Below are 23,271 nucleotides of genomic sequence, written 5' to 3' on the forward strand. Positions count from 1 at the left end.
GGCAGGGAGAAGGGGAGAGAGGGAGGGGAAAAAAGATGTTTGAACAGCAGACTCAGAAGTGCCTGGTAGGTGGCTCATGCCAGTCTGCCCTGAGGACAGCAGTGGGTCCTGGGCAGCCTGTCGCCCTCTGAGGCCAGCCCCTTCCCTTGGTGTTTAGGCTGTGCACACCAACTGACTTGTGAAGTTTGCTTCTCTGCCTGCTTCTCTCTCTCTCAAATAAATAAATATTACTCTATAAGTATCACCTTAGGCTGGAGAGATGGCTTAGTGATTAAGGATCTTGCCTGCAAAGCCAAAGGACCCAAGTTCAATTCCCCAGTACCTACATAAGCCAGATGCACAAGGTGGTGCATGCATCTGGAGTTTGTTTGCAGTGACTGGATGTCCTGATGTGTCCAATGTGTCCATTCCCTCTCTTTCCCTCTCTGCCTCTCTCTCTCGAATAAATAAATAAACAATATATATATATATAACTTATGCTGTTAGGCAGGGATTTTTAAGTAAACATTTGGTTGATTTCCAGTGTTTTGTTACTGTGTTACTTAATATTGTGAACTAGACAAGCTCTAGAATCATCCAGGCTGCCTGTGAGAGAGAATTTCTAGATTTAGAATAAATGAGGTGAGAACACACACCATTAAATGTAGGTAGCACCATTCCGCGGGGCTGGGGGCCTTGCGCTGCATAAAAATGGGGGAAATGAGCTGAGCCCCAGCATGCTTCACTCTGCTTCCTGACTGTGGATGCGACATGGTCTGCTGCTTCCCGCTCCTGCCCCCACGCCTTCCCTGCGTGGTGCGCCCTACGCCCTCGAACTGTAAGCCAAGAGCAGCCTTTTCTCCCTTAAGTTGCTACTTGCTTGGTATTTCTCCACAGTAAGGAAAGAAATGATGCCATTATATAAGCAACTTTTTCACATGTGTAGGATTAATTCCTAGAAATAGAACTGTGTGCACATTTATCATTTAAATAGAAATGACTAAGTTGCATGCAATAGGTGCCTGGTTCTCATGCTCTTGCCAAAACTCTGCAAAAGGAATACATTTTGAAAATAGAAGAAAGATGGTCCCGTGTAAGGGTGGCTAAGCCACCTTGATCCTGTAGGAATCTGGAGACCAAGGAGAAGTGAACAGGCACTGGGAGTGGCTTGGCGAGCTAAATTGCAACACAGGAAATGCTGAGAACACCCCACACCCCCTGCCTCTTAATACTGCCAGGGCAGCACCATCATCAAAAAACAACGACCCACAATCACAGTGGGGTTGGTACCAAGGTATCCCTACCTCTCATACAAAAGAAGCGAAATCCTAATGTGTGGTCAAATCCCATGTGCCCAAAGATGATTAATTGGTCAGGTTTGCTGGTCTACCTGTGCCAATAATCTCTCGGTGGTCACCTCTGGGACCAGCTGTGCTTAGTTCTCTCTCCCCCAGCAGGGTTCTGGTTGCGCCATGTGGGGAAATCTGTGAAAGGAGGTTCCATCCGTACCAGCTCCCTCCCTTCACTATCCCCTACAAATGGTCACATTCACTGGGGCATCCATCAGTAACCTTTCCCCTGTACCTTTTGGTCTTGTGATGAAAATAAAGACAGAATCATCATAGTTTTCTGAGTTCCAAGGCTAGCTGCTACATGTGTTCCCTGCCAGGCAGTTTCCTGGCCAAGGTTCACCATACTTCTTTAGGGCTTAGGCAGCAGTGTGAAGTGTCATACCTGCGTCATGCTGCTAGCCTGCCCAGAGGGACAAGCAGATACAGCCAGTTTCCCCGGCAAATGACATAAATAGCTGTTGGCAACTGCCAAGCCCCGATGCATCTTCATGGCTGTGATGAATCCTCCCTTTCCATCATGGCTGGAAATGGGCAGCCGTCCAACCTCACCCACAGAGCAACACGTCATGGAGCTAAGAGGTCGAGGACAGGAGAGGACACTCGCTAGAGAAATGGAACCAGAAAGGTGCCAATGGCAGAGTGGTGGCCATGTCAACCAGTGCTTTGATGCTATCAGTGAGAAAAGGCAGGCAGGCGGGAGGACTCTGCACAGAGCCCCGGCACCCCGAGCCAGCGTCCCTGGAAGGTTGGGGTACTTCCTCCCCAGGTTGGACGGACTTCAGGGACATTGACCTCTGCCTTAAAATGAGCTGTTGAAACACTCTTATTACTTTGAACCTCGCTTTAAGGGTCGGCTGTTACCCCAACACTGTTGATGAGTCTGCAGAGCTCGGGCTGAGGGGGGCAGGAGGGCTGTTTGCGTTTCCCAGGCAGATCAAACCTGGCCACTGCCCTGCGGACCAGGCATCCCCTGCTTGCTGCCGCACCGTGCCTGGCACACAGGCCCCCAACCTGGCAGTCACCAACAGCAAAGTAGAAAGAAGGCTTTGTCGTTTGATCTCAATTTTAATCAATTGACAGTTTTATACATGTATGTCATGTGTTTGGGTCTGCTTCACCCCTTGCTACCTGCTTTTGTCCTCTTCCTCGTCCCACAGAGCCACTTTTTATTTTCAATGAGTCCCATTTCTGCTTGAGTGTGTGAGTGTGTGTGTGTGTGTGTGTGTGTGTGTGTGTGTGTCCACTGAGTTAATTCAAGTTGCTTGTATGAGCATGGGGGAGGGGAACGGTAGACCCTGTGAGGACACAAGTGCAGCCACCACGTCATGGCCCAGGAAGACGGTGTTGCCAGCCCTCCCCCCCGTCCCTTGCTCTTTCATTCTTTCTACTCCCTCTTCTGCACTGTTTCCAGCTGTGACCAACCATCTGCTAAAGGAGAGAAGCGACTATTTGGTATCAACCATCTGGTCTTTTGCCATTTCCCCGTTTCTCTCTTGCTAGCCAGTAATGCCTCTCACATGGCCAAGCTCCTAGGCTGCCCATGCCATGAGCCACTCTGCCAGACTCTGGGAAGTGATAGACCCATAGCTGCTGACCCTTAGCAGCCAGCCAGCTCAAAATGATTCTTTTCACTTGTATATTGACTCCTATTGTTCTAGAATTATATTTTGTGGGAGAGAATTCAACTTCTTGAGTGATAATTGTCAGTATTAGTTACTTTTCTCATTGCTATGACCAAATACCTGGTAAGAAGCAGATTAAGGAAGGAAGAGTCTGTTTTGCTCTGAGTTCAAGGCCACCCTGAGACTACATAGTAAATTCCAGGTCAGCCTGGGCTAGAGCAAAACCCTACCTCAACACCCACCCCCCCCCAAAAAAATCATCCTTTAAAGGACTATGAGAGGAAAGAAAGAAGTCTATAGGGAGGGGTATCCAAAGAGGGCATTGGGGGCTGGAGAGATGGCTTAGCGGTTAAGCGCTTGCCTGTGAAGCCTAAGGACCCCGGTTCAAGGCTCGGTTACCCAGGTCCCACATTAGCCAGATGCACAAGGGGGCGCACGCGTCTGGAGTTCGTTTGCAGAGGCTGGAAGCCCTGGCATGCCCATTCTCTTTCTCTCCCTCTATCTGTCTTTCTCTCTGTGTCTCTCGCTCTCAAATAAAATAAATAAAAAAATTTAAAAAAAAAAAGGGCATTGGACTGAATCATGAGAGCAGGCAAGACTGTGTGGGGGAGGAACTAATAAGGGGAGTGAGGGGAAATAAGAGCAATGTATAATGATATCTAAGAATGAAAATGCCACAATGAAACCCATTACTTTGTACGCTAACAAAAAATTATAATAAGAGCTGGAGAAATGCTCAGCAGTTTAGGTGCTTGCCTGCAAAGCCTAAGGACTCAAGTTTGACTCCCCAGTACCCATGTAATGCCAGATGTACAAGGTGACACATGGGTCTGGAGTTCATCTGCAGTGGCTAGACGCCCTGACATGCCCATTCTCTCTCTTTCTATCTGCCTTTTTATCTCTCTCCCTCTCAAATAAATAAAGAAAATATTTTAGTAAAAAAATAATAAGAATTATAATTAAAGATGCCTGTAACATTATATGAATGATGGCTAGTGTGATGGACATCCCTTTCCTGTCCTGCCTCAGGCGCCTCCTTCCTCCAGGAAGCCTGCTCAGGTCTGCAAACACCTCACTTGCACTATCCCGTAGTATCCATCCCACAGTTACTAACTGCCTCTACACTTGAAGTTCTGTCCCACCAGGTCAGGGACCAGGCCTGTTTCACTTATAGGTGTCTCTGGGGCTCAGAAGGACACACCTTGACCACAGTGGGCACATGGAAACTATTGATTATAGGTGTCTCTGGGGCTCAGAAGGACACACCTTGACCACAGTGGGCACATGGTAACTATTGATTGACAAATGACACAACAGTAGCTTAGTAGGCCACAGCCTTTGCCCCAGACAGTGTTTCTCAAGTACAGTGACCCCATGAGCCCTCAAATCCACAGAACACCCACAGAACGGCAGGCTGTGTTTTTAATGTATGTTGACAAGGAGAATGGAAAATAACCAGAAGCTTTTCAAGATTCATTTATTTTGATTAGTTATTCGTTCATTCAATTGAGAGAAAGAATGTGTGTTTATGGATGCACCTGGGCCTCTTGTCATTGCAAACAAACTCCAGATGCATGTGTCCCTTTGTGCATCTGGTTTTACGTGGGCAGTAGGGAGTGGAACCCAGGCTGGCAGGCTTTATAAGCAAGCATCTTTAACCACTGAGCAATCTTCCCAGCCCCAACCAGAAGTTTTATTGCATCCAGTAGAACATGGAAATCTATTTCACTGTTCTCAGCATACCCGCATGCATCCAAAGGCTTGGTGCACCTGAGATGATTTGTTCCTGTGTGTGCAGTGTGTGAGGTGCATGAACATGTATGTGCAGACGCGGGCAGTCTGCGTTCACACAGAGGCCGCAGGAGAACATCATGTGTCTTCCCCATCACTCAACCCATCCGCTTCCTTGAGACAGTCTCTCTGAACCCGGAGCGGTTGTTTTGCCAGCTCCAGCAATTCTCCAGTCCCCACCCCTTCCCACAAGGATGGGGTTACAGATGTGTGTGGCCACACCTAGCTGGTTATGGGGGCTAGGAAATCAAACCCAGGCCCTCGGGCATGAACAACCAGTGCTCCACCCACTGAACCATCTTTCCAGCCCACTCGAGAATTTTCGGCCTTCACGGCCCTTCTGCAGCAAGCCTCCCCCACGTGTTAGCCTGCAGAGCCCGAGGCCCTAACGAACGCAGAGACTCTGAGAAGGACCCAGGGCCTTGGGTTCGCCAAGCTCAACAATTTTGCCTAGAGATGGACCTGCCTGTCGCTGAGGGTTAATGGAAACTAACAACGGTGCCCCCAGGAAGGAGTGACGCTGTAGTCAGCTTTAGACGCTGATTCCGCTCCCCGGAGCGGCCATGCGTCACCCCAGAGGCTGCTCCGAGCTAAACACTACTGCTTGCAAAACTCCACAGAGTGCTGTAGAGAAGTGACAGAGGAGTGTCTGGTACTAAGTGAGACAACTCGATCACATCCTCCGGGGCTCAGAGGCTGTCACAGAAGAGGTGGTGGAAAGAATGTAAGAGCCAAAAGAAAAAGGGGGGTGAGGACTGAGTGGGAATGTGGCCTGGAATTGTCGTCATGGCCGCACAGTGGATGTTGTTATCTACACAAGACCTGCATGCTATGAGGGAAGATATAGATGACATCAAGATAGAAGCGGTTGGAAAGGAGAAGGAAAATGAGGGGAGGAAAGATAAATGAGGGTGGAGGGAGGTGATTAATAAGCAGGGTACATTTTGTGTCTAAATGGAGGTTATCAATAAAATCTTTTTTTTTTTATTTTTTTTTATTTTTTATTTTTTATTTTTTTTAAAAATTATTTCTTTATTTATTTATTTGAGAGCGACAGACACAGAGAGAAAGACAGATAGAGGGAGAGAGAGAGAACGGGCGCGCCAGGGCTTCCAGCCTCTGCAAACGAACTCCAGACGCGTGCGCCCCCTTGTGCATCTGGCTAACGTGGGACCTGAGGAACCGAGCCTCGAACCGGGGTCCTTAGGCTTCACAGGCAAGCGCTTAACCGCTAAGCCATCTCTCCAGCCCAATAAAATCTTTTTTAAGGCTGGAGAGATGGCTTAGCAGTTAAGGCGCTTGCTTGCCTGCGAAGCCTAAGGACTCATGTTCGACTCTCCAGGTCCCATGTAAGCCAGACGCACAGTGACATGAGTATACAATGTCACACATGCACACAAAGGGGCACGTGCATCTGGAGTTCAATTGCAGTGGCTGAGACCCTGGTGTGCCAATTCCCCCCCCCCCATTAAAAAAGGGCCAGTCTGTTTTGCTTGCCTCAAAAAAAAAAATGTTTTTAAGGGCTAGAGAGATTGCCCAGTGGTTAAGATTGTTTGCCTGCCAAGACTAACACTAATTTTATTCCCCAGCCCCCACATAAAGCCAGATGCACAAGATGGCGCATGTATCTGGAGTTCATCTGCAGTGGCTAGAGGCCCCCGTATTGCCCATTCTCTCTATCTGCCTCGCTCTCTATAAATAAATACATAAATAATTTTTAGAAGCTTTTGGACGAGTGTGGATGTATGTGACTAGTGAATGTCTGTGTGTTCCTAACGTTCTAGGGGAGGAGGGAGGCCCAAGCACCTGCTGGGAATGCGGTCTCTGCCCAGCTCACCCAGCACGAGGCTCCATGAACGGTGCTCCGGCTCAGACCTGTGGGGCCTTGTTATTTCTTTTCGCTTTTTGCCCCCACTCTTCTCCACAAACCCATGTTTCCAGGCAGCTCAGAATGTGAGCTGTGCTAGCTGGTGTAGTTATTTGTAGGGCGAGATCATAGAGACACCCTAAACTTGAGTTCAGTATTACCACCAGCTGTCACACCATGGCCTTCTACTATGTGCTCTTGCCAAAAGCCCCGCTCCTCCCTTTATCCATCCCCACTTTCAACAATGTCCCGCCACTCCAGGGGTCAGGATGAGGCCTTAACCCATGCTCTCAAGAGCCTGTGGGATACCTGCGGTCTGCCTGTGGTCTCGTGACATTTCTCCCCTTCCACATCTCCTCCAACTCCAAGGACTCAGCCTTAGTTCTGCATCTCAGTTCTTCATATTCGCTGCCCACTCTGCCGTGTGCCTTTCCAGCCTACTCCTTTTGGAGATTTTATTTATTTATGAGAGAGAGAATGGGCACCCCAGGGCCTCTAGCCACTGCAAATGAACTCCAGATGCATGCAGCATTGTGTGCATCTGGCTTACATGGCTCCTGAGGAATCCAACCTGAGTCCTTAGGCTTCACAGACAAACGCCTTAACCATTAGGCCTTCTGTCTAGCCCCTCCAGCCTGCTCTTTCGCCTAGACAATACCCTGCCTCATCCAAAACTCAGGACCCACATCACTTCTTGGAGGAAGCTAATCTTACCTGATATCTAGGTCAGGTGTCTCCATGGTATCTGCCTGTCACCCCAGACGACTGTGCACAGCTCTCCCGGCTGTCTAGGCCCCTCCAGGATGAATTTCATACTCCCCTAGATTGACAGCTGTCAGAGACCTCTGTCTCCAACTGAGGATCTACATTTGTTGGGGCTGGCAGCATTGCTATGACCTCTGACACCAAGTCAGTCTGCCCTTGTGCAGAAATTCAAGTCCTTTCATGTCTCCTCCCATGTACCTCGACTTTGGGATGAGAGAGAAAGTCTCCCTGTATTTGTTGTTAGGACCAGAGACTGTGGAGCTCTGCTTTGTGATTCCAAACAATTAAAGAACAGGAAATGTTGGGCTGGGGAGAGGTTGCTTAATAGTTAAGGCACTTGCCTGCAAAGCCAAAGGACCCAGGTTTGATTCCCCACTACCCATGTAAAGCTAGACGCACAAGTTGGCACACATGCCTGAGTTTGTTTGCAGTGTCTAGAGAGCCTGGCATGCATATTCTTTCTATCACTCTCTTTGCCTCCCTCTCTCTCTCTCCCTCTCTCTGATAAATAAATTGATAAATAAACTAATTTTTAAAGAACAGCAAATGTGAGAGCCTCCCATTTCTACATCTCAATCATTGCCCAGTCCTCACAATAATTAGCACCAATTATGTCCCTTGCAGGGCAAAAGAAACAGTATACTATTATCACCAAGCAAATACATGGGCCATTCTCTTTACTTATAGCCAACATATCCTGATATATCTTAGAATTAATAATCATCTTCATTCCAGTTCCTGGTCTTTCTTTCCCTGCTTTAATACCTCCAGTATTATATTGTCTAGCTATTTTTTAAATGTGTTTTTGTTTACTTTTTATTTATTTATTTGAGAGCAACAGACAGAGAGAGAGAGAGAGAGAGAGAGAGAGAGAGAGAATGGGCACACCAGGACCTCCAGCTACTGCAAACGAACTCCAGACGTGTGAGCCCCCTCGTGCATCGGGCTAATGTGGGTCCTGGGGAATCAAGCCTCCAACCGAGGTCCTTAGGCTTCACAGGCAAGCACTTAACCACTAAGCCATCTCTTCGGCCCTATTTTTTTAATAAATAATCAGCCTGCCACTAGATATTTAGCTGCTTCAGTATGCTGCTCTTACAGACAGTGCTATAATGACTGTTCTTAGGCACATGTCTGAGTGTATTTTTGTGACAGAGTTAAGTGTGGTATGTGAGAGAGTAAATTCCCAGTAGTGGGATTATTGGGCCAAGAGAGATGTATGATTCCAACTTTGATAGATTTTGATATATTTTTCTTGGCAGAGAGGACTGTCATCCCTTCTGACCTTCAACAGTGGCAGATTGTGTGCCATGTGACCAATGCTGAATATTACAAAGCTTCTCAATTTTCCCTTATCTACTTGCTGAGAATCGATACCTCATCTTCATTTCTAGAACTGAGTAAAGTTCTCCATGTTTTCACTTGCTTACTTTTCTATAAATACCGCCTTCCAATCACCTCCTGGTTTTCATCTTGGATTATTCCATCTTGGACCACCTTCTGAAAACTGAGAAAACAGTTCTGTGTTGCTGATAGCTTCCCCCTTTTTATCATTTGACTTTATTTATTTTAATCACCTAAAGTTCAGAAATTCTCCACTTTGTATACTGCTTAAGAATGCATTTTTGCTGCATCCACTGATAGACCGGGAACAGTTTGTGGGTCTTTTGGTTTGCACTAGGATGCAAAAGTAAAGAATCCCTGCGCTTTCTGTCTGTCGGTGTGGCAGCCTAGATTGAATGGGGGAGTACATCAGTATGGAAAAAAAAAAGAATGCATTTTTGGCCCCAATTTCATATTTATATACACATACATGTGCACATATTTAATTTTATAGTGCTAAACAATTACCACAGGCTGTCTGAAAGATTATGCCTTGCATCTACAGCCCCTCGGCTCCCTCATGATAACATGACTTGAATAAAATGCCTTCTACTTAGCTTCCTCCTAACCCCAACACTTGAGACTTCCCTGTAGAGAAAAGCCAGTACTCTTGAGATGCAATCCAATTGAGTTTTTTACCCCTGGCTCCAAACTCTTGCCTGGATTACTGGTTACTTTTTAACATCCTTCTCACCACCTGTATTGAGTCACCAGTAGCCTATGAATGGTTCACACCAGGTATGTGTCAGGGACCCAAAGGACCGATGAAGGTGAGTTGATCCAACTACTTCAGGAGACCCCAGCAGGTGAGTCTAGAAAGTTCAGCATGTAAAACTCCAGAGCCAAGGGACGTTCCCCCTGTGATTTTTAAATAACAATATAGACATATTATAGTTTATAAAACTTTCCACGTAAATCTGCCCATTGCTGTTTTATACAATAATACTAAGGGAAGTCAGACTATATTTTCCATCTTTTTATGGAAAAAATAAAAGAAAAAGAAAAATCAGTAACATAAAGACTTTAGGGGATAAAATTAAATTGTTGTACAATAAGATAGAGTAACCCAAAGTACTTGTATTTTCACTCAACAGGCTTCCCCAGCATATTTCCATGTTAAGAACGATCTTCATAAATGCTCTTAAAATCACTTGATTGGGCCAGAGTGGTGGCTTAGCAGTTAAGGTATTTGCCTATAAAGCCAAAGGACTCTGGTTCTATTCCCCAGGACCCATGTAAGCCAGATGCACAAGGGGGTGCATGCATCTAGAGTTTGTTTGCAGTGGCTGGAGTCTCTCTCTCTCTCTCTCTCTCTCCCTCTTTCAAATAAATAAATAAAATATTTTTTTAGAAAAACACTTGACTGGGTTCCATTGACTAAAGATATTATTCACTGAACCCTATTTTGAAATAAGTTTGGTACTACTGTTTATCAAACAATGGCCAGTGGTACAAGCACCACATTTACAATAATTGTACCTATGGTCACTTTTGAAAAATTGTCATACACACATACTGTGTCATTAACTTTTTAATTTGGTACCAAGCTCTGAAGTTAGGATGCCTTTGGGGCCACTAGCATCTCTAATTGCTAAAGACCAGGCTGTGGGCATGACGTGACCCTCACTGACGTGTGTGAGCCCTCAGCCATTACTGCTCATGGTCTGACCTCCATTATGCTCTTCGCATGTTGAGACAGCGCATTTTCAGTTGACCAGTTAAAGTTCTCCAAAAAAGCATACTGTGATTCTCAGCATTGAAACGCAAGTGTCTTGTATGCAGGAAGACGGGAAAGTAGAAGAGACCAATGTTGGGTTTAGTGGTATTTTTTTCTCTTGGAGAAATGATTACAGTTTTATTTATTTATTTCTTCTTTATATTTTGCAAAGGAACCACCAAGCATTGTACAGTACACAGGAGGGAAGAAACAAGTCAATGAAGGAATGTAGTAGTTTGTTACTGAGAGATGAGCAAAAGGATTGTCTACCACAGGCCAGTAAGGCAACTGAAGTCAATTGATTTAGCCCTGGGCCAGTTAAACAGAGAGGGTTTGGGATAGAGGTAGAGACAAGGAGACAGGAGATGTGAAGTCCTTGTCCTCTGTCTGGCTTCTGATCTTGTCTCATCCTGCCAAAGCAAACAGAGGAGAGAGATTGCAAAGGCTCCACACAGTCCCCGGGACTCTCCTGTGGTGACAGGCACTTCTGAGTGACAGAGGAGGAATGCTGGGACAGGAAGGCACCAATGGGCAGGTCGGGTGCTGCTGCTTAACTAGCATCGTGTCTGTTTTCTGGAACCTGCCCTGATTGCTTGAGAGACTCAGAAAGAATGGGAACCTGATCTTCCTTTTGTCTTGACCCGAAATCCCTGACCCAGGAATCTTTCCTCCCTGGAAAAATGAGGAAGGGGTTTGCAACAGCTGGAGTGCAAAGTCATGGTTACACAGGGGCAAGGGCCAGCCAAGGAATCCACCTGCAGTCTCCGTGGTAAACCATCCCATGTTGCCAGCCCCAACACAAGCATCTCTCCTGTCAGCTCTAACACGTGCCAGGTAATGATGGTAGCATTTATGGAGCTCTTACCCGTACCAGGTGCTATACTAAAGGTGTGTGTGTGTGTGTGTGTGTGTGTGTGTGTGTGTGTGTGTGTGTGTCTTGATATTTGTGATTGTCTTGGAAGGTACTATCCGGACTTTACAGATTAGGAAATCTGGGCTCTGATACCCTCAGCAAAGAAATGCAGAAACAAGATTCAAAGTCCAGGTTCCCCAGCCCTTAACATCTCCATGCATTGCTCTGAAGAAGACCCGTGGCAACTCACATCTTTCCAATCCTACTAAGTTTGTTTCCTTTCCACTCGTTGAGTCTGCCTCCTCTTTCCTTTCTACGTACCACATAGGCTCATGACCCTCGGCATGACTCTCATGATTCTTTATCCCTCCTACAATCCATGTCTTCCGTAACTTCCTATGCTTCCTAAGTCATCACTCTCAAAGAATAAGACGCAGGGTAATTGAGGAAGACGTGTGATCATAGCGCACGCACACTGGCATCCATACACATATGAACATGCATACACATATGTATAACACACCCATGCAAAAAGAATAATCCTTCTATTGGATGCTGCTTTTTTTAAGGAAATATACTCATTTGCGTGTGTGTGTGTGTGTGTGTGTGTGTGTGTGTGTGTGTGTGTGTGTGTGTACACATGCCAAGGTCTCTTGCCACTGCAAATGAGTGCCCACCTGGCTTTCTGTGAGTGGCTGGGGAATTTAACCCAGGCCTGCAGGCTTTGTAAGCAAGTGCCTTTAACCACTGAGCCATCTCGCCAGGCCCCTGGATGCTGTTTAAATTCAGGGTGGATCTTGGATTGATTCTAGCAATAGTAACTCTGTCCATGCAAAGAAAATGAAGAGATGGGGCTGGAGAGATGGCTTAGCGGTTAAGCGCTTGCCTGTGAAGTCTAAGAACCCCGGTTCGAGGCTCGATTCCCCAGGTCCCACGTTAGCCAGATGCACAAGGGGGCGCACGTGTCTGGAGTTCGTTTGCAGAGGCTGGAAGCCCTGGCGCGCCCATTCTCATTCTCTCCCTCTGTCTGTCTTTCTCTCTGTGTCTGTCACTGTCAAATAAATAAATAAATAATTTAAAAAAAAAAAAAAGAAAATGAAGAGATGAGCAGCAGTCGTGTTGGAAGGGGCTATGGGAGGCCTATGTGTGTGCAGGGGTGGGGAGGGAGGGGCATTGGACTGGAGAAGCATGCCTGTGGCAGTTTCTCTTCAAGGCAATGAGAGAAAGGCAATGAGTAATAGAGGTGAGGGCAAGGATAGAAAAAGAAAGGGATCTGCACCATAATATGAGGGAATGTGTCCTTAGTGAACTCTCCATCCAAGTGGGGAGCAGGAGAAACACAAGCCCAGGACACAGGAACAACCCACAGACCTAAGATGAGGTTGAGGGAACATTATCACAGGACCAAATGGTCATAACTTCCTGCCAACCCCACTTTTCAAGGACACCATACCGAAATAAGGGTTGTTTTGTCAACTATTTCATGTGGCTGGCCTCAGCCTTCAAGAAAATTATGAGAGCACCAACCTCGGACGCACTGGAGATTCTGGGGTGGGTGATCGCTCTGTTACTTTAACCCTTAAAAATATAGATCAGGGCCTGGAGATATTGCTCAGTGGTTAAGGTGCTTGCCTGCAAAGCCTAACGATCTGGGTTTGATTCCCCAGTACCCATGTAAAGCTGCATGCGCAATGGCGAATGCGTCTGGAGTTTGTTGGCAGCAGCTAAAGGCCCTGGCACACCCATTCTCTTCCTCTCTCTCTCTCTCTCTCTCTCTCTCTGTGAGTGTGTGTGTGTGTGTGTGTGTGTGTGTGTGGTGTGGGCACGTACATGGAGCATCTCACGCACTCCTGGGAGCATTTCGTGGGGTGTCCCACTCCAGCACTCTTCCATCCATTCTTATTTGGGGCCAGAGTCTCTTGCTGATCAGAGTTTGCTGTTTTTCATGCTCCAGGACGATTCCCCGTCTTGCTCCATGCTGCAGGCCTGGGGCGAACAGGCACGCGTAGCCACACCCAGCTGGTGACGCGCCATCTGGAGGTTTGAACTCGGGCCTTCTCAAGCCTCACGCTTGTGCAAGAAGTGCATTGAACAACTGCGCATCTTTCCAGCCCTTAATTTCAATTCTGACTCATCTCCTCTTCGCTGAATATACCACCCACTAACGCCAAGTATGTATGCCCCACATCCTGTGGAAAATGTACAGATAAGAACGTGTTGAACAGTAAATGACCAGACAGTGCACAAAACCCCCACACCCTCCTCTGATCACCCCTCCTCTCCTCTCATTCCACCAGCCTGATTGACCTTTTTTTTCGGGGTGGGGAGTTCTCAAGGTTAAGTCTCTCATTCTAGCCCAGGCTGACCTGGAATTCAGTATGCAGTCTCAGGGTGGCCTCAAACTCACTGCGGGTTATCCTCCTACCTCTGCCTCCCATGTGCTGGGATTAAAGGTATGCACCACCATGCCTGGCTTGATTGAACTTTTGTTTTGAGACATATCTCAGTATGCAAGCCCATCTGTCTGGGATGTTTCATATCATAGTACACTCATTGGTTACTCTTTCTATCTCTTCTATTCTCGGCTCAAATCTTACCCCAGAGGGGTCCTCTCCACTCATGCTACTTTAGTTTGGGTCCCTCCCGGAAACTCACCACCTTTTCTGGACTACTTGTTAAAAATATTTTTTAAATTATTTATTTATTTGAGAGTGAGAGAGAGAAAGAGGCAGAGAGAGAGAATGGGCATGCCAGGGCCTCTAGTCACTGCAATTGAACTCCAGATGCATGCAGACCCACGTGCCACTTTGTGCATCTATCTGGCTTTATGTGGGTACTGTGGAATTGAACCCCTGTCTTTAGGCTTTGCAGGCAAGAGGCCTTCCTCGCTGAGCCTCCTCTATAGCCCTGGACTATTCTTTATTTTGTGTAGCGTTTGTCTCCTGGAGAGACACCCACTGAGGCAGGCCCTCTGACCTGCTTGTGTTAGCTACTCTGTGCTGCCACATACCCAAGAGCTGGCTGGGCCCGCTGTGCGCGGAGTACTTAACAGACCCCGGGAGGGTCTTTAAGTGTGCTCGCTTTGGGGGTGTCAGGCCCGGGGGGATGGCCTTGCACATGTTAGGTGAATACTCCACCACTGAGCTGCATCCTCAGCTGTTGATTTTTTTCAATATTTTATGTATTTATTTATTTACTTATTTGACAGAGAAAGAGGGAGAAGGGGAAAGACAGAGTCAGAGAGAGGGAGAGAGAATGGGCATGCCAGGGCCTCCAGTTACTGCAAACAAACTTCAGATGTGTGCCCTGTGCCTGTAATTCTGGCACTCAGGAGATAAAGGCATGAGGAGCACACGTTTGAGGCCAGCCTGGACTACACAGTGAGACTCTGTCTCAAAAGCCAAGGGCTGGGGCTGAAGGGATGGGGTAGCCGTTAAGGTGTTTGCCTGCAAACCCAAAAGGACCCAGGTTTGATTCCCCAGGAGACCCATGTAAGCCAGATGCACATGGTGGTGCATGAGTCTGGAGTTTGCAGTGGCTGGAGGCCCTGGTGCACCCATTCTCTTCCTCTCTACTTGCCTCTTTCTCTCTCCCTCTCTCGTTCTCAAATAAATTATATTTAATATACATATAATATATATATATATAATTTATTTGAGATATATATGTGTGTCTATATATGTGTGTGTATATACATAAATATATATATGTATGTGTGTATATATATATATATATATATATATATACACACATATATATATATATATTTATTTTGTTTTTTGAGGCAGGGTCTCGCTCTGGCCAGGCTGACCTGGAATTCACTATGTAGTCTCAGGGTGGCCTTGAACTCACAACAATCCTCCTAACTCTGCCTCCCAAGTGCTGAGATTAAAGGCATACACCACCATGCTCGGCTAAATGTTCTTTAAAAATAAACTGCACTGGACATAACTGGGGCGTCTGAAGCTGGGCTGTAGTAGACATCAGGCGGGAGCCACTCGTAACTAGCGCTGACAGTGGAACTTAGAGTGACTGAGGGCTCTAACTGCTTGAGCATGTATGTCAAAGTGGTTAGGAGAAATCATAACATCTGGCATGTATTTTTCCAGCTGGTTCTGCTAATTCAAGTGATGGTCCTCTGTCCTTGGACCCCACAATCAGGCCCTTCCCACCCCCACCCGCACCACCAGTGATCTGGACCTGTGTCCACTGATAACAGAAGGACCTTAGGTGGAAGGTGACCCAAGGGTGACTACAGTGATGAAATCAGGGCCTTGCTGTCAACACTCGGTTTTCACCTGGGTCCTGGATTGTGACATTGATTTGAGAGATTTGGATTCCCTGAGTCACGAAAAGTAGGCCGGGGCAATTCCAGTCCCTATTGTGCTTTGCCCTTTTGCTGCACATGGGGAGCTAGACTCCCCCTCCCCCCTCTCTTAACTAACCCATAAATAACCAATCAGATGGCACGGCTCAGGCCTCTGCAGTTTCTGTGTCCATCTTAGTTTTTCTCTACTTGTCATCAAAACCTCATCTACATTTTGTCCCAGAGTGAAAGACAAGCTGGCATGCTTGGCTTTGTAACAGAGTGGAAAGCACAGTTTCAAATCACAAAGTGTCCTGTTCAAGGTGAAAATCCAAATGGCAAAGGATCTTGAATGACTCCCAGAATTCCCACTTCCCAAACTTCAGGATTTCTCCTGGCAAAAGATGAGCATTCTTTATTAACACAAGTCTCTCTTTTGTTGTGTTTTATTTCTTTACTTGAGAGAAAGAGAGGTAATGGGCACATCAGGGTCTCCAGCTGCTGCAAACAAATTCCAGACATATATGCCACCTTGTGCATCTGGCTTTACCTGGGTACTGGGGAACAGAACCTAGGTTCTTTGGATTTGCCAGAAAGTGCCTTAACCACTAAGCAATCCCTCCAGCCCACAAGTCTCTCTATATGTATTTATTGTTCGCTCATTTCAAAAACCCCTCAGCTCACAGCAAGACCATGCGGATACAATGGAGTCCATCACCCACCAGTGTGGAACTGACTTCCTCCACAGCCAGGGAAATCACCCCGTTTTGTCTTCCCTGCGGGTGAGGCCTACTCCTTTGGCCTCATTTATCTCAGTGCAAACATTAGGGATTTTGACCTTCTGAGCTGAACTCTTCTCTCAAAGGGAGGTATACCTTTTATTTATCAAAAAATAAAAATAAGAGCTGGGTGTGGTGGCGTACGGCTTTAATCCCAGCACTCGGGAGGGGGAAGTAGCTGGGATCACTCTGAGTTCAAGGCCAGCCTGAGACTACATAGTGAATTCCAGGTTAGCCTGGGCTAGAGCGAGATCTTACTTCAAAACAAACAAACAAACAAACAAACAAACAAAACAAAAAGTCTTTTTTAAGTCCTTTTTAAAGGTGGCCAGGGGGGATGGAAAGAACTCATTTAAGCCACATGCACAAGGTGATGCATGTGCACAAGTCTGGAGCTTGATTGCAGTGGCTGGAGGTCCTGGCACACCAATTCTCTCTCTCTCTCTCTCTTGCATGCTAATTCTCTCTTTCTCATAAAAATAAATTAAATAAATAAATATTTTTTAAAAAGTAGCTAAGGAAGGGCTGTGTGATTTGTCCAAAGACGTTGGAACAGATTCATCCAATCTCTGTCATTCAGAATGCTTGCAAATGTCATGTCTGGGAATTTCAAGCAAATCACCTGAAAGTTTCAACGTGCTTTATCTACATAAAATGGTTTGGGTGTTAGTTTAAATACTTATTTTTCTTTTCATTGTCAGATGCTAGGAATTGACTCCAGGCAGGGCCTTGCATGTTAGGCAAACACTCTAGCACGGAGCTACAGTCCCAGCCCTTTGATATGGTTTTCTAAAACTGTCTCCAGAAAAACTTTCACAGACCCAGAGAAGCTGATGGGAGTGGCCCGGATGAATATGGTCAGAGGCCCGGTAGCAGGAGGCATTGGCCCACCTTGGGAAGCGACCATTTCACTTTAAAGTAGAAAACTGGGTGCTTCTGAAGAGAAATACAATTGCGATGACCAAGAGAAGCACAGGATAGAAAGAAAGAAAGAAGAAAGAAAGAAAGAAAGAAAGAAAGAAAGAAAGAAAGAAAGAAAGAGGGAGGGAGGGAGGGAAGAAAGAAAGAGAGAAAGGAAGGAAGGAAGGGGAAGGGAAGGGAGGGAAGGAGGATGGAAGGAAAGAAGGAATAGAGGAAAGAAGGAAGGAATGAAGGAAAGAAGGAAGGAAGAAAAGAGATGGCTCCAATCCTGCTCAGCCTGTAATAAAAATCAGGCGGACGTCATCTTCGCTGAGCAACGTCAGCCTTGGAGGTTTCCTGGGGGCTCTGAGGATGGCTTTGAGCACCAGCCTGTGCGGCTGTTCCCTCGGGAGACCTGGAAAGAGCCTATCTCTCCTAGAGGAGGGGTAGGGTTACCTGAGGAAGTGTGTCTCCCGTGGGAAGCGGGCGGTATGAGTGGGACCAATGGGCAGTGGCAACTGCTTTCTAGGGATCGGTTATTTGAGAAGGACAAGAAAAGGCCACCTGTATTCTGTGTGTCACTTTCCTGAGAACTGTAACACCTGAAGGAAAGTGCCAGTCAGGGGTGGCATCTGCAGGTCTGGAGTTCATGTCTCCTCAGAGCATCGGTAACTTTGACTAGAAAGGACAGACCTCACTTTCGATGACTAGAGAGAATGAAAACTAGTTTCCATGAAAAGCGAGAGTAAACAAACTAACAAAATACCCTTAAGAGGAAGAGAAGTGAGCAGCATCATGAAAAATAACAGCCAAGCCAAGTGTGGTAGCTCACCTCTTTAATCCCAGCACTAGGGAGGCAGAGGTAGGAGGATCGCCATGAGTTCGAGGCCACCCTGAGACTCCATAGTGAATTCCAGGTCAGCCTGGGCTAGAGTGAAACCCTACCTGACAAACCAAAAGCATAAATAAATAAATAACAGCCAACACCAGGATGCGTCTAGGAGCACAGCAGCCTCTGGGGCACGGCTGCCAGTATCTGTCCTGACTCCCACGTTGTCTCTTCTGCTTGCCTTGTGCTTCGCCACACTCAGCAGACAGGGACGTCCTTCATGTGTGACGGTGGGTGTGAACACGTGGCTAGATCACAAGTACACCAGGATGCCCAGGTGTCTAAATATTGGTCAAAAGTTCTAAGTGAGATGAGCCAGGGATGTGTTTAAGTGAACGGGTTCATGCACTAGAAGCCTGGGAGGTGACTGTGGAATAGGCCGGGGCCTTCCTGTGACAAGAGCTGAACGAGCTTAAACCAAATTCCTGAGGGGAGGGAAATGTCCACCGGCTACAGCGACCTGTTTCACCCCTTGGCCTCAGTACCCACCGGTGGGCAGCAAGCCCCACGTCGCCTGGGTGAGGGGAAGCGGGACCTTCAGTCTTGCTCAGCGTTTGACCAAAGGTGAGGCTGACTTAGTGGACTAAGGTCGTGCCCTCCCTTCCCCCACGATCAATAATTTAATGTGACTTATCAGAAACAGAAAGAACTGTTTACTTTTAAACCCTGGATCCCATAAAGGGAGAGGAACACGGCCTGAAAGCCACAGAAAACCCAGGACTCTCGCCCACAACCACCCTTGTAACCCCAGCAGAAGGAGGGAGCAAGAGAGGCGCCATGGTGGCAGCCAGAGGGGCCCTGGAAGAGAGGAAAGACTCCCCGAGGTAAGTGAAGTCCCCCCAGCCACTGTGGCTATGAGGCTCTTCTTCGGGGTGGTCCCTGACGGAATTGAGGGTGAGCTGCTGGCTCAGGTGTTTCAAACAGACCCCACACAGCCCCCGAGCAACACCAAGGGTTGAACCCACCATGTTTGAATATTTACTTCCTTCAGTGAGTCTAAGCAAAACTGGAGACTTTCTCCCCACCTCTGTGGAGGGAAAGGGTGAGGCTAGCTAGCTGAGGAGGAACCACGGACGACGTGAGCTTCTCGTCCTGCTCTTGGAGAGGCTGTGCAGTAAGCCATTTCCCAGAGATCTGGGGGCTGCAGAAAGGGTTCAGCAGTTAGGGGGCTTGCCTGCAAAGCCTAAGGACCCAGGCTCGATTGCCCAGTGCCCATGTAAAGCCAGATTACAGTGGCACATGCACATGGAGCTCATTTGCAGCAGCTGGAAGCCCTGGCATGCCCTTTCTCTCTCTCTCTCTCCTTGCAAATAAATAAAACTATTTTTAATTTTAAAAAATGGTCTGATTATCAGCACCTTTGATCAAGACCAACTAAAATGAAGGCCTCTTCTTATCTTCTTCAGGGCAAACACCCAAAATTTGCTATTGTTCCTCTACCTCTAAAATGCCTGCACTGCAGCTGCTGCTTCTGTAATGTCCCCGCAAAGGCACTAGAAACAGCTGGCCACCTGCAAGAAATGGAACCGGTCCCTAAGGAGCCCCCAGCCTCAGCCATTCCTTGTATTAGTAAAGCCCTAACATGAGAACGGGCCCAGTGACTCTAGTTACCCAGCTCGGCGATAAGTCCAGATTCTATGGATGCATGAGCAAGGTGCTTTCCAGAGGGTCCCTTCTAGATGGTTCCAATGAGATGCAGTGCTGCTCTGCTCTCTGTTGACAAGGACATTCTATTTTTAAGTTCCATGTGCTTTCAAAAGTGGCATGACTGAGGAAGTGCGATACTGACTTCCTTTGTGTGTGTCTAGACTACAATAGCCTGAAACAGCCAGGCGGATGCATTTAACATTTCTATTTTTATATAACTGTAGATGGGGATCTGGAATGAAAAAGCATCTCTATTATTACTGTATTTTTTTTTTCTTTTTAGGAAATCTTTTTGTGGTCTTGCTGGGTTAGTTTTGCTGTGGAGTGACAGCTCATGGCCCCCAAAGCACCCTCTTCTTGGCCCTATGGAGTTCTCCATAGAATGTTCTTTTGCCCCGGAAACAAAATTCAGGCCAAAACAAGCTGAGATCTGGCCATGATGCGTAGAGCACCAGGAAGATCTAAAACATCTCTCTGGGAGCTCTGGCGCCCACACAGTATTTGTAAGGTGATGGGTTTGCCCCATGGCCAGGGTTTGTAGTTTTCTCCATGAAGTGCTTTGTACCCCACTTGAGAAAAGAGACTCATGGGCCGAGGAGGGAGCCAAGTGTGACTTGGCAAGGCTTTGATGAGCATGTCTGAATTATACATAACAATGGGTTTTACTGTGACATTGTCATGTATAATGGAACATAGTGGGTCCTGTCCACCCCACTCTCCCTCTGGCCCTCTCCCCACTTCCACTCACACCTTTCCTTTTCCCAGCTACCCCCCTACTACTCCCAACTAGCCTTTCATGCTCACAGGCTCAGTGGGATAACCAGGCCCCGGCCTCTAGGAATGCCAGGAAACTCTGCCCTGCTTTGGAACAGCTGATGCTCAGCGCACAAGTTCAGTTTTCAGAGACAGCCGCTTAGGAACGCCTCGAGCTCCCTTTAGGAGATCTGGGCAACTAGGCGTACAGACTGCTGAAACAGGGAGAGTCCTGGGGATCTCAGAGACTAGAGAGGCCGGATCCACAAGGCTTTCTAAGCAGTGGAGAACTCTGCTGACATGTAGACACATGACCTGGATTAATAGCCAGTGCCTGTGCCTTAGACGTTGCTGTCTTTTTCGTCAAAAACCACTGGTTCTATTACTTCCCACTTTTCTTGGTACTAGGTTCAGTAGTTATGTTGGAAAATGCTAGGAGACTGTTTAAGCATGAAAAATGAGGAAAGACTACATGAGTATAAAGAACATCTGAAAGTAGTCACTTCCATTTTCTTATTAATGTCACACTATTAAATCGCATTTGAAAATTAAAAAAAAAAAAACCATGAGAGCATCCTGCTGGCCAGTTTAAACTGCTTACAGAGCTGTTGGCAGAGCTGAATCTTTCTTGCGGAAGTAGTATTTAATGTCCACCAGGCATGCAATAAATATGAGTTTATTTCTTGATGCAGTATCATAAAATTCATACTGCATAAAGAAGTATTTCAGTAATAACGGAAGTCAGTTATTGACTGGAATATGAGCAAGTGGACACAGAGAAGAAGGGCAGAAGAGGGAGGCAGGTTTGGACACCGCTGGCCCCACAGGGCAGGTGGTAAGGGGTGCTTGTCACCATCTGCAGGGCGTGAAGGTCACTTTTATGGAAAAATGTAGGAAGTTTCACTGTCACTCACTACAGGCCGGGTTTATGGCTAAAGCAGGGCTCTGGTCAAATGTTAACAATTCAGTTATTCTGGGAGAGAAAAAAAAAACTGGCTCCAAATTTTTCTTTTACCCAGCATTTGGGGAAAATAAAGGATCAGTTAAAAAATACTGCTATATTCTCCCATTCTCCATTGTGGTAAAGGTTCATGTAATTTTTAAATTCTTTAAATTGTTTCAAGTCTTTCTATTAGCACAATGCTCACTTTTAATATTTTTATTTATTTGTTTGCAAGCAGAAAGAGATAGAAAGACAGAGAGAATGGTTGTGTCAGGGCCTCCAGCCGTTGCAAATGGACTCCAGGCATATATGCCCTACTTTGTACATCTAGCTTTATATGGGTACTGGGAAATCAAACCCAAGTTTTTAGGCTTTGCAGGCAAGTGTCTTAACCACTGAGCAATCTCTCCAGCCCTTGGAAAACATTTTAGACAGGAAAACCAAGTAAATCCAGAATGGATTAATTCACAGAACAGAACAACCTTTCTTCTTAGAAAACAAGTGTTATTAACTAAACATCAACTTCTTTCCTCTTTCTCCATCTTTCTCATCTTCCCCATCTCCTACCTGCCATTGTAGTCAAGAATTACTGGCAAACAATTTTAAATCTTCAGCAATGTGGGATGCCTGTTTGTTCAAAAGATGCTATGGAGAGGAGCTCACAGCTTTTTGCTATCTCTAGTTCCATAGAAAGTGATTGTGGAGGGCTGGAGAAGTGGCTTAGCGGTTAAGGTACTTGCCTGCAAAGCCAAAGGACCAAAGTTTGATTCCCCAAGACCCACATGAGTCAAATGCACAAGATGGTGCATGCATCTGGAGTTATTTACAACAATGGGAGACCCTGGCATGCCTATCCTCTCTGTCTCTCTCTTTATCTCTCTCAACAAATAAAAACAATTTTAAAAAAGAAAGAAAGGGATGGTGGAGGTTGAGGGGAGTACTCACTCAGTAAAGAGCTTGCTGAGATAGCACGGGGGCCCGAGTTCGGATCCCACCACCCAGGCCAGGCATGATAACATGCACCTACAAGCCGAGCTCTGGGGGGGCGGAGACAGGAGGACCCCTGGGTGTGCTGACTGCATCAGTGAGCTTTGGGTTCAGTAAGAGACTCGGTCTCAAAAAATAGAAATAAGGTGGAAAGCAATTGAGGAAAATATCTGACTCAGCCTCTGGCCTCAGCAAAGCACACACATACACCTGCACACACATGTGCCTGCCCATACACACACATCCGGAAAAAAAAAAAAGAGTAATCTTAATTTACTTAGACTGAAGAGTCAATCACATTTGCTAGTGACCAGTTGGGGTCCATACTGAGGTGAGAATTGGGAGGATCTATTTATCTAATTGCATCAGTACAGTGTGTAATTTTGGCCACTTGTATCCCTTCTTTCTCTATCAAGCCTTTTAGGAAAGGATGTAGCCAGGTCTCCTGTCCATTTCCACAGGAAGTGCCTTTCCCGTTGGCAGGAAGCCCTGTGCGTCCCCAGCCTCTCCCCTGTGTTCAACAAGCTCTGCTTCCTCCCTCAGGCCATCGCAGGTGGAGCTATGGAGAGTCCCCTGACAACGGAGGAGGGAAGGTGACATTAATCCCTTTGCACCGACTGATTTTCCTTAGCAGAGCTGTGGAGTGTGACAATGGTGTTTGTGTCCAAACTATCAAACGCCATTATCACACTAAATAGCTACTGTTAGGCAATCCTTCTGGGTGACCAGTGTCTCGGC

The 23,271-nt window shown here is 46.7% G+C and overlaps 1 non-coding gene across 1 annotated transcript; it reads left to right on the top strand.

The window, feature by feature from the left end:
• The first annotated feature begins 9,004 nt into the window (after nucleotides 1-9,004).
• LOC123455200 lies at nucleotides 9,005-9,131 on the top strand. The gene has a single exon (XR_006633747.1). It is a non-coding gene; the product is annotated as a small nucleolar RNA SNORA31 (small nucleolar RNA).
• The last annotated feature ends 14,140 nt before the right edge of the window (nucleotides 9,132-23,271 follow it).

Source organism: Jaculus jaculus, chromosome 15 (assembly GCF_020740685.1).
Source record: "Jaculus jaculus isolate mJacJac1 chromosome 15, mJacJac1.mat.Y.cur, whole genome shotgun sequence".
Taxonomy (NCBI): Eukaryota; Metazoa; Chordata; class Mammalia; order Rodentia; family Dipodidae; genus Jaculus; species Jaculus jaculus.